Source organism: Juglans regia, chromosome 13, assembly GCF_001411555.2.
Source record: "Juglans regia cultivar Chandler chromosome 13, Walnut 2.0, whole genome shotgun sequence".
Taxonomy (NCBI): domain Eukaryota; kingdom Viridiplantae; phylum Streptophyta; class Magnoliopsida; order Fagales; family Juglandaceae; genus Juglans; species Juglans regia.
In genome coordinates this window covers 27,181,385-27,193,732 of record NC_049913.1, presented here as the reverse complement: position 1 = coordinate 27,193,732, position 12,348 = coordinate 27,181,385, and positions in this window count along the sequence as shown.

The following is a 12,348-nucleotide window of genomic DNA, read 5'->3' as shown; positions in this document are numbered from 1 at the left end:
TTCAAGGAGGACTGCAACCTTGGATCCACAATTATGTGGCCGGTTTCCGCATTAACAACTTACAAGATTTAGTTAATGTGGCCGCCATAACAAAAGCTGAGCAACGAAGCGTTGCAGCTCCGCTCAGCCTGGAAAAGAATAAGGCTTCTTCCTTCATGGCAAGTGGGAATAATGCCAAAAAGAAGATAATACAAGGAGCTGTCAAGGGCAAAGACATCATGCCAGCCCCACCTACTACTTGCAAGAAATGTAGAAAAATTCATGGCAGTGAATGTTGAGTAGGTTTAGGGTTGTACTTTTGATGTGGTCAACCAGGGCACATGTGATAACCCAGACTTAGCCAAGTCCACATCTATTACTTTTATTATGATTAGTTAAACCCACTTAGTTATCTGTTCAAATCTTGGTATGCAGAGAGCATAGTAAGCATCAAGGTTCTTGTTATTGTAGAGAAGGGGCACCTAAGCCGACAAGGAGACACATCACGGGCTAGTGTGAATCAACCACTAAGGGCCTAGAGTTTAAGAAAAACCCTAACTAGGGTTTTGCATAGGTGGCGTCCACATGAAAGAGGGGAGGAGCTTTTAGTCTTCCTAAGAAGTTTCCATCATTTGGAACCTAGAAAAAGAACATTTTGGTTAGCACAAGTGATGCCACATGGCCACCATGCATGCCAACACCCTGAGTACATTGAACCTAGACATGAAAGTGGAAAAGGGGGAGAGAGAGAATAGGGTTTCAGAACCCTAAGGGTCACACGCCACACACATGCACTTGTGTGAGTTCCTAGAAGGTGCAATGATTTGGAGCGCCTAGGGAATGTGCGAAATCAGAGCCACAATGTTCCAAGGGACTATATGGATTCGGCTAAAGGAGTAAACCAACAATATTTTGCCACTTGTTGAAAGCATGAGAGTTTCAAGGCATTGGCATGGGAAATGGCGCATGGAGAAGCTCAAGGGGCAGAGGCACAACCCATGAGGGCTAGGGTTTTTGGACAAGGGAGATGCAATTTGCCATGATCCAATGGTGAGAAGTGGAAGAGGCACATTGGGATAAGGCAAAACCAAGTCCCTAGATTCTGCCACCCACACACACACCCCACACCCACACGCCACATGTCATTTGCCTAGGGAACCAACACCCACACGCCATCCAAACCTAGAGAAGAGGAAAGGTTGCCTAGAGAACCCGCATGTACATGCCACTCTAGTCTAGGGAAGAGGAAGAGGTTTGTGGGGGAATGAGGAGTTCAGCCAACCTCATGCACCACTTGCCAAGTGGAAAGCATGCCACACGTTCATCCTCCCAAGGATGATTGAGGGTTTGTGTTTTGACCTTTTTGCCATCGAATACATTGAACCTAGACGCATGAGGAAGGATACTTTTGGAAGCTAGGGTTTCAGATGGAGGAGTTCATGCCACTTGTCTATGAGGCTTTTGGTTTTCCCAACACAACTCAATGATGGGGGAAGATGAAGGGATTTTCAGCCATGGTGCCACATGACACCCATGCATGAGTCTCTTGCTTTTCCAAGGAAGGAGGGGATGTCTATAAAATGGGAGGGGTCGATGGGTGAAAGGTCTTTTTGGACAAATTTTGGATTCCTACTCTTGTGTCACTTCTCCTCCCACACGTCTATACCATTCTCTCACCATTTCTCTCCAACCAAACACCATACATGCACCCTCCACCTTCATCCAACCAATTTTACAACTAACAAAGGAAGTGGTGACACCATCCAAGAGGAAGGAACATGCACGATAAGAGCCATACGTCCATCTTCATCCACACACACACACAACCACTTTGAGTGAGAAGGTGATACATGCTTTCTTTTTGCACATGGACACTCGGGATAGGGCTAAGGTTCTTCTCAAAGGAAGAACCGATCCACCCATAGCATTATACACGTGAGCATGTGTTTTTGGAAGGGGAAAAGGTCACGATCATCCTCTTGACTTTGAATTAGGATTCTTTTTCTCTATAGAGTTAGGCCACATGAGTGAAGTCCAAATGCATGAGGAACATATCTAGCCGTGAAAAAGAGTTCATGAGCCACAAGGGAGTAAACCCTAGACACGACACACTCACACATGCATCCACTCGAATTAGGGTTTTTCGTGTATCCTCGTCTAATGTTGTTTAGTGTATTTTCAGCTTACTATTTGTTAACTCATCCGATTTTCTATAAGTAGACTCTCAACCTACTTTGGATAATATTTGTTTATGCTATATGAACGTTGCATTTTTTGTTGCTATCATATATACGCATTGATTGATGATAATATCTTGATTGTAACTGGATTCAAATGATGATCTTGCCATGCTTAATTGTTTATGATGTTCTCAGATTCTCTTGGTTCAAGTTGCTGGTTGTAACATGTTTTTACAAGTCTCAATAATTTAGCCATGTCTATATATACATACTTGAGCTTAAACATTGTTCTTCCTTTTTGGCATATGTTGAGTGATTTGCCTATGTTGTGAACTGAGTATTCAAATGTTCCAATATTTTTAAGCCATAACATGAGACGTTCGATGTTTGACTACTTGATTGCATGACTCACGACATTCACATGTCCATATGGTCCAAGAAAATAAAAGTGTTACAAGTCTCATGCATTTGAGTTGCAAATTGTTTTCAAATAAAAGAGTCTATAAATGTTTTATCACAACCCCAAATGTTAGGACGGGAGAATGTCCTGGTGAAACTCCTCTGTCCATTCTGGAGTGTTTAAAATAGAGTGGTAGCCATTGGGTCGACAAAGAACCATCAGAGGACCTCAAATGGATCCTTATGGTAAGGATGCCGAAGCGGGGTAGCACCTAAAGCTAGTGGGTGCAACATTTTGAAAATGCGGTGAATTCGAAATATGTGAACTGCCACATAAGTTAAAGATTATGATGTAGTCACCATGGTCAAGTAGGTTGTTGGATGATGCGGTAACTAGTGGGGAACTAATGATGCATAGGGGAGCCATGAGGTATCCAACTATATGTTACAAGAAATGAACAAGACAATGAGCTCAAAGATGTTACGTGTATAATGATCAACATGAAAGATGGAAAAGATGTTTTATTTTTAAAGGTCAAAGTTGCATAAGCCAAGTTTTATGTCAAGTATATGTTCATGCATTCATTTCATGGTTTGCCTTTATATGCCTATGTTATATGTTGTGTGTTGTGTGTTTACTTACTGAAATTTCTTGAAATCTCACCGTAGTAGTTTCCACTACCATTCCCAACCTGGAATGGTAGAAATTATTACAGGAAAGGAAGACATCAACTATGGGGAAACGCAAGAGGCCAGCATCCCAGATAGTCAAGGAGGCCTCAAAGAGCCTTGAGAGCTCGTCAGAGCCATCCATAGTGGAAAGGCTTGAAGTTGCCAACCAGTTTATTACAGAAGTGTTGCAGATCTTTGAAGAGCTAAGGAGGATAGTGAACAAGGACAAGGCAAAATAAGGATGGCCCTATAGGGTTTTTTTTTTTTTTTAAAGGGATCTCAGAATTTGTAGTAAAAAAAAAAAAGGAAAATGAGGATTTATGGTTCATTTTTTAGGCGCTTCTAGGCCCCGCTTGGGGTTAGACGATGGCTGAAATGCTGAGACATGTAATTCATGGCTACATACCCCTCGTACATGATAGATAATATGCAATGCTCCTAAATATACTACCAGAATGCAATAAATAATGCAGCAAAATATATATGGTTCGTGTGAAACTAGGCAATGGCTAAAGCAATTGCTTTAGCACATGGTACTGTAAAACTATACATAACCCAAACATTGTCAACATCATAAGATTTCATTTCAAAAAGTATCCAAAAGATGGATATGTTCATGTTTCCCAAAACATGGGACCTACAAAATAGTTGTTTCCACAAAAGTTTAAACCTCAAGTCATGTCTTTTCCACAAAACGTTCTAAATTCCCATGGTCCCCCCCCCCCCCCCAGTTTTTTTTCAAAAGTTCATCTTAGTCTACCTTTTTCCTCTTCTCTAGGAAGTGGTCCTTGTCCCTATTCTTCAACCTCTTTGCCTCCTCTATGAGCTGCAAGGCCTTGGAAATGAGCCGGTCAACATTCTCTATCCTATCCAAAAGAAAGGGCTCAGACGAGCTCTCATTAGTCTTGGGCACCTCCTTGCTGGTTAGGGTTAGCTTGGTTCTCTTGCGCTTTGTTATCTAAACCTGTCATAACTTCTACCATTCAGGTGGGGAATGAAGGTAAAATCTACCACAGTGAGATTTCCCAGCAAGTAAGCACACAACATATAATGATTAACATAAGCAAACAAGTGGCAAACCATAGAATGCATGTATGAACGTGTACTTGACACATGACACGACCAAAAACAAAACTTATGCACTTGACCATTTTCAAAAGACATGTAACAAATTCTTTGACTTTTTGGAAAAAACATTCTTTTGTCATCATTTCATATCTTGTTAATCATGTGATCCAGAACGTATCATATCATATCATATCACCTCACGTGATTCATATCACTAGATCCATATCATGTAGGCTCATTGCCTTGTTCATATAACACATGTGGACATATCACGGCTTCCCTATGCACCGTGTGTTCCTTCTAGTTACCGCACTACCAATGGTCTGTACACCGTGGTGAATATGTCTTATTCATAATCATATCATGATAACACGACAATACTTCATCGAGTTATTTGCCTTAGTCATGGCACCCACTAGCATTAGGTTTTACCTCACTCCGGCATCATTTCCAAAAAGATCCATTCAGGATACGTCGATGGTTCTTTGTCGACCCAAATGTTACCACTCTATTCTTCAGCACTGCAAAGTGGACAAAGGAGTTCTACCAAGACATTTTCCGTCATAGCATTTGGGATCGTGATAAAAAAATTTTAGACACTTTTCATTTTCTTTGAAAAATCTTGTACCAAATGCATGTGACATGAGACTTAAGACGTGTTCCTTCTCATACTAGACATGTGACACGTGAGATGTCGTACATGAACTCACTAAGCATAACACATGCAAATCATGGCATGATAACATGGGACATGTGAAACATCAAAACAATTTCATGAACATAAACAAATATGTCTTGGCCGAAACATCAAAGGCATGTAACATAGAGAATTTTCACTTAAACATGTTTCATACTTGAAGTATAATAGGCAATATTCATGTCATGGATGAATCGAACATGAAATCATGGCAACGTCATAGGAATCTGAAACATACAACATCACAATAGCCGAAACTTCATGAGGTGTAAAACATCAACACATTTTCAAACAAAACCGAAACATAAGCATTTGATTCATGGCATTTCAACATAGATCTGAAACATATAACATTCTCTCATGATCTTATAAAAGTCAAAGCAATATATTCAATCAAGCAAAAACATAGATTAACATTCAAAGATGAGAATAACAATGAAAGATTTACACAAGTATATACGTATGTTAGCCAAACTATGTAGAGTTTATACTTATAAAAATCCTTCAGGCAAACAAATAGCAAGCTGTAAATGGGATTTGTAATTCATTAGAACAAGGGTTTTAAAATCCCTATCCATGTGCATGAGTGTGTGGTTTCTGGTTGTCTCTTATTCATGAAATTCTAAGATCATTCAGTTCTAGGGCTTCTAGACATGAAAACCCTTCAAAATCCATAACTCTTGGTTAGATCTTGAACATGTGTGTGTGGTTCATGTGGGTGGCCGAATGTGTGGAGGATCTAAGTCCTCAAAATATCGGTTCCCTCTCTTTTCTCAAAAACCCTAGGTTATTTCAAGATGAAACAACCTTGAACTAGTGTGTGTTTTCCAAAAGTCTAGAACTCTTTGGAGATTCACCATCACCTTGAGTTAGGCGTGAGTGATGTGAAGAGAAGAACTAGAAAATAAGAGATCCTCACTGTGGCCTCCTTGCTAATGTTGTGATCCTCTCCTGCACATAGACAAGAGTAGCCTCTCTTGTTTGGATGGAAGGAAAGTGAAAGAAAGGTGAGAAATCTTCAAGTGTTGGTGTGAAGTGGTATGGAGGATTGACAACATAAGCAAATTTTGAAAATGGAAAGGGAAGAATAACCCTTGGGTGTGTGTCTCTCTTCCCCTTTTATAGAAATCCTCTCAAGCCCTTATTGGTTGCTTGTGGTTCAATGCATGAAGGATAAGTGTAATCTATTCTCCCCCCTCTAGCCGAATGTCTCTTCCCTTTCCACATCCTTGGATTGCCTTGGGAAGGTGGAAAGATTGCTTGGGCGTGTGGCCCTTGGCCCTAGCCGAATGTTTTGTCCTTTATGCCCCTTCTATTTTGTCTAGATACAATGCATGTTTTGTCCTTTATGCCCCTTCTATTTTGTCTAGATACAATGCATCTTAGGGTAGAAAGGTAAATCATTCTCTATCTCTTTATCTTGCAAAATTGAGGCTTTGCATGTGTGACACATGGCATAGGTGTGTGCCTTGCCCTAACCGTCCATCTCATTTCCCAATTCCCATGTGATCCTTCATCTTCTAGTGCCCCTTCCTTATATGACTTTTCACTTTCCAATAATCTCTTTTGTAACCCTAAGGTGACAAGTGGCATGTGTGTGTGTGTGCCTTTGGGTGTAGTGGCTGGAAAAGTAAGGGTAGGTTGGTCATTTCGTGTAGTTATCCCTTCATATTCCTTCTAGAAAGTCCTTGCATGTTTGACAAGTGGCAATATCTGAAGAGAATCTCTTGGATGGGCGTGTGGTGTGCAAATCGAATCCTCCCTTTTGTCCCTTGGGCTTCCCCATGGAAATCCCTCTTGGAAATACCCTTGGTCTTCCCTAGGCGCTGCTTCCCTAAGTAAATCCATCTTCAAATCCATCTTGGAACTTCAAACTCATGCCAAGTGGCATGGTGTAAGCGTGTGGGTGAGTTGGCTGAAAGTCTCTTGGCCTTCTCTAGGTCATTTCCTCTTCCTTTCTTCTAGAAGGTCTCTTGCATGCATGACATATGGCACCCAAGCTAGGCTTGGAGTGCATGCCCTCCCTTGACTTCCCAAACACGTTTCTCTCTCTCTGTTAGCCCACTATCACATCCAGGTACATAGTGCTATGCATGCATGACACATGGCACTTGTAGCAAAGGCTTTTGGTCATGGGCCAAACGTTACTAGGGTTTTTGGGCTTGGGTTTCTCATGGTGGCCAAAATATACATGGGCTTAGTTTGCCTTCTATTGGCTTGGGTTGTTATCTACAAATCCAAGGCCTAAATCCAACTAGACATATTCTCATGGTGCTAAAATATTACTAAGACGAAAATAAACACGGATGTAATCTAATCATGTTTCGGGTTATCACATCCTGCCCCCCTTAGAAAATATTTTGTCCTTGAAATCGGCATCGTGATCTTTAACCAAAGTTTGTAATAGGTAGGGTTGGGGTTTTTACCCCTCCTACTCACAGCCATCAAGTTTTCAGATGATGATGATAGGGTTGGTACTTCGTCTGTTCCTTCCGTTACCAAATTTTGTGAAAAGTAGAATATCACGTCCAAATCATAATCGTAATACATGTTTGCTCTCATTTCTTTCAACTTATGATGTATTGCCAGCTCAGTGTCCTCAATGGGTTGCCCCTCCTTGCAGAATCAATTCTAATCCGTAGAGGTGTTTGATGTCTCAAACGGGGTATACCTATTCGCTCGAGCTTTCACAGCGCGACTCATTTCAGCTTCTTGGTTTAATCCAAGCAAACATGTTCTTCCAGCTTCTTTCCATATCCACGGGTCTTGTGGGGGTTGTCTTTCCTCAAGTAGTAATGCTCTCCGAAAGAAAATATTCCCTTGAGAATCTACATCCATAATGTGCGTGCAATGGTGCTCGAACTTTTCCAATTGTCGCCAGTGTGCAGCCATCATATGGTCTCGGCCTCGCACGTCAATTCTTACGATTGCATTACTGTCTTTCTCTAATTTGAGCTATGGACGCAACAGACATATGTGGGGTCTTCCTAGGTCATGATATTCCCTGTTCCATGGGTATGGCAGGTGCATATAATGTCACTACACTTAAGCTAACAACATTGAACAGACAAGAATTTATATTAACAATTCAGACATACATTCCAACAAACACGTATATTTCATCAAACATTTTGTTCTAAGATACAAATAAGTGAGGGTATTTATTCCTCATTGGATCCTCTTGTTCCCAAGTCGCTTCTTGAAAATTCAGGTTATTCCAGAGTACTTTCATTGAAGGTATCTTCCGATTCCTTAGCTCTTGCTCTTTTCGATCGACGATCTATACTGGCCATTCTTCGTATGACAAATTTGGCCAAAGCTGTATACTGTCAGGTTCCATTATCACCGGATGTCTTTCTTCAAAGCTTTTCTTCAAAGTTGACACATGAAATACATCATGTATTCCCTGCATCTCAGCTGGTAAGTCCAATCGATAGGCTACAAAACCCACTCTTTCCACAACCTCATAGGGTCTTACATAACGGGGACTTAATTTTCCCTTGTTGCCAAATTGTACGACTCCTTTCATGGGTGATACCTTGACGTATACCCAATCTCCTACCGCAAATTCCAAACTTCTTCGTCGGTTATCGACATAGCTCTTTTGCCGATTCTGGGTTGCTTTCATCCTTTCTTGAATCAAGGTTACTTGTTTCTGGACTTCTTGTAGTTACTCGGGTCCTAGTATCTTCTTTTCTCCCAATTCATCCCAATATAACTGGGATCTACACTGTCTTCCATACAAGGCCACGTAAGGTGCCATCTGTATCGTGGCCTAAAAACTATTATTGTAGGCGAATTCCACTAATGATAGGTGACCTTCCCAATCACCACTTCAATCCAGCACGCATGCTCACAGCATGTCCTCCAAAGTCTGGATTGTATGCTCGATCTATCCGTCAGTCTAAGGATGATATGCACTACTAAACTTCAACTGTGTGCCCAACATCTTTTGCAAACTTTGCCAAAAGCATGAAGTAAAGCGCGTATCTCGGTCCAACACTATGGTCTTTGGTACTCCATGCAGGCATACTATCTCCTTAACATAAATCTGAGAGAGCTTATTCAAAGAGTCCGTGTTAGCTATGGGCAAAAAATGTGCACTATTTGTTAGTCTGTCTACTATGACCCATATAGAATTCTTTCCTGACGATGTCTTTGGCAGACCTATCACGAAATCCATCAACCCGTCCTCCCATTTCCATTCAAGAATTGGCAATGGTTGCAGTTATCCCGCTTTTGGTGTTCAACCTTCACCAATTGGCAAAAGGAGCATTTCGCCATGAACTCTGCCACATCCTTCCTAATTCCATCCCACCAAAACTGTTTCTTCAAATCCCGATACATTTTAGTGCTGCTAGGGTGAGCTGTGTAAATGGTACAATGAGCTTCCCTTAGAATTATTTTCTTTAGCTTAGTGATATTAGGAATCACTTTTCTCTCCTTATAACACAGTATCTCATCTCTTTTGATGGTGAAATGTTGCGATCCTTACGACTTCAAAATCTTTTGCAGGAGATTTTCTAGCTTGCCATCCTTTCGTTGGCCTTCTAAGATTTCTTTGTCCGTCAAAGGCACGATCTCCTGAATCATTACTGCTATAGCATATCAAGGCGGATTTCCAATCAACAAGCTCCTCAATTCCGTCAATAGAGATGACAATTCAGTTTGAGTCTTACGACTAAGAGAATTTGCTATGACGTTAGCTTTGCCAGAGTGATACTTAATCGCACATTGGTAATCACTAATGGTCTCCACCATCTTCTCTGCCTCATATTCAGATTCTTTTGACTGAACAAATTCTTAAGGTTTTTGTGATTTGGGTACACCTCGCATTTTTCCACATACAAGTAATGCCTCCAAATTTTCAAAGCAAAGACTACTGCAGCCAATTCTAAGTCTTGCGCAGGGTAGTTCTATTTGTGGTCCTTGAGTTGCCACGAAGCATAAGCGACGACCCTTCCCTCTTGCATCAAAACACACCCTAAACCCATCTTCAAAGTGTCACTATAAACTACATAAAGCTTGTGTGGTTCAGGTAAAACCAATACAGGTACTGAGGTTAATCTTTTCTTCAACTCCTCAAAACTCTTCTCACACTCTTCACTCCACACATACTTGGCATTTTTCCTGGTAAGTGTCGTCAAAGGGTTAAAGAGTCTAGAAAATCCTTCTACAAACCTCCAGTAGTATCCTGCTAATCCTAGGAAACTACATATCTCATGTGCATTAGTTGGCCTTTGTCATCCTGTCACCGCGTCAATCTTAGCAGGGTCGCCACTCCTTTGCTAGAAATGACATGTCCCAAGAATTTTACATCCCTAAAATGCTCCTTATGTTCCCCGTCACATTCCTTATGTGCTCCTTATGTTCCCCGTCACTTTGGGAATATATCAGTATGTCATCTATGAACACCACTAAAAATTGTCTAGGTACTGCCTGAAGATTCGAATCATCAAATCCATAAAGGTTTTTGGAGCATCTGTCAAACCGAAGGTATGACAAAAAACTCAAAATTTCCATAACGAGTTCGAAAGGCAATTTTTGGTACGTCTTGATCCCTGATCCTGAGTTGATGATATCCTGACCACAGGTCAATCTTCGAGAATACCGAAGCTCCTTGTAACTGAACCAAAAAATCATCTATCATCGGCAAAGGATACTTGTTCTTGACAGTCACTTTGATCGATTCTCGATAATCTATACACATCCTTAGAGTTCTGTCCTTCTTTTTAACAATCAAGACCGGTGCTCCCTAAAGCAATGAACTAGGACGAATAAAACTATTTTCCAGCAGTTCTTTGATTTGCACCTTGAGCGCCTTTAATTCTGTTGGGGCCATTCGGTATGGTGTCTTGTGCATTGGGGCCGTTGTCGGTTCAAGCTCAATTACGAATTTCGTCTCTCGATCTGGGGGTAATCCAGGTAAATTGGCGAAAACTCTAGGAAAGTCTTCTATCACTGGGATTCCTTGAACTCCCTTAGATTTCTCTGTCGCTTTTGACATCATCACCAGATAGGCGGTAGCTCCACTCATCAAACTCTTCTTGACTTGCCTTGTTGTTACTACAGATGGGTCTAACCTAACAGTTTCCCCCATGTAACAGATCATATCCTTTGCAAGTAAGTCGAAGACAACTTCTCTTCCTCGACAGTCTATCTTAGCATAATGCTTAGACAATCAGTCCATTCTTATGATCAAATAGAATTCCATTAAATGGAAAACAATCAAGTCAGCAGTCAAAGTCAAACCTGCAACTTCCAACGGACAATTCCTAACTATCCGAGTGCATCCAACTATCTTCCCGCTTGGAGTGGCTACCAGAACTCTCTAAGACAAAGGTTCCACATCTAACTCACATCGTTTCACACAACAAACAAAAACAAAGCATCTCGATCTCCCAAATCAAACAAAGCACACACCAAGTGTTGCTTCAATTTAACCTTACCTAAAAGGATAACTAAGGTTACTCAAACATTCTCAAACATATGCTAGCTACTAATTGAGGCAAAGTTGGAAATGTTACCAATAATCACTCCCACATCTGCTGTCTCGTCAGCTTCCAGGTCTACTTCTCCTAGTGTGATGGCATAGACCTTAGCTTTCACAAGGGTCCTTACTCTACCATCTGGCATCACTGCTCCTTCGGGCTTGTTTTGAGGACAATTTCGGATCATGTGGCCGGTCTGCCGTCTCAAAAGCCAGTCGACACTCTCCGTTGTGCCTTTTTCCACATCGTTGACAATGTGGTGGCATGACGGGTGGTGAGTTCCTAACTACGATGCCCTTTCCTTTGTTCAAAGTAGCGGGGACCTTTCTTCTCTCCATACTTCCTCCAAGGGAATAAGGCAATCCTCCTTTTCGATCTATTTGAGCCTAAGTGATCAGTCTTTGTTGCTCTGGTTCTGCTATTGAAGCCACATTGACTAATTCTTGGAAATTTTCTATTCACGGACAAGCTACTTGATTTCTAAGACTAGGTTGCAAATCGTCTTGAAATTTCTTTGCTTGCATATTGATAGACCATCATGCTACCTTGGGTTAAGTTCGTAAAATCTAGGGCTTTCTGCTGATTAGCAATCTCCTGAAAGAAACGGTTATCGAATTCATTCTTAAATTGATCCCATGAAAGTGCAGCTAGATCTCCTAACTCTCAAATCAGCAATTGTCGTTTAGTGTCCCACCATATACCGGCTTCTCCCTGGAGCATGTGTCTGACATACTAGACCTTATGTTCCTCTTCGTGCATCCATTGATATCGAAGGTTTTCTTCAAGTCTACTAGCCACTTGTTGGATTTCAAGGGTCCTTCTGTTCCCATAAAGTTAGGGTATTTATAAACTAAAAACTTCT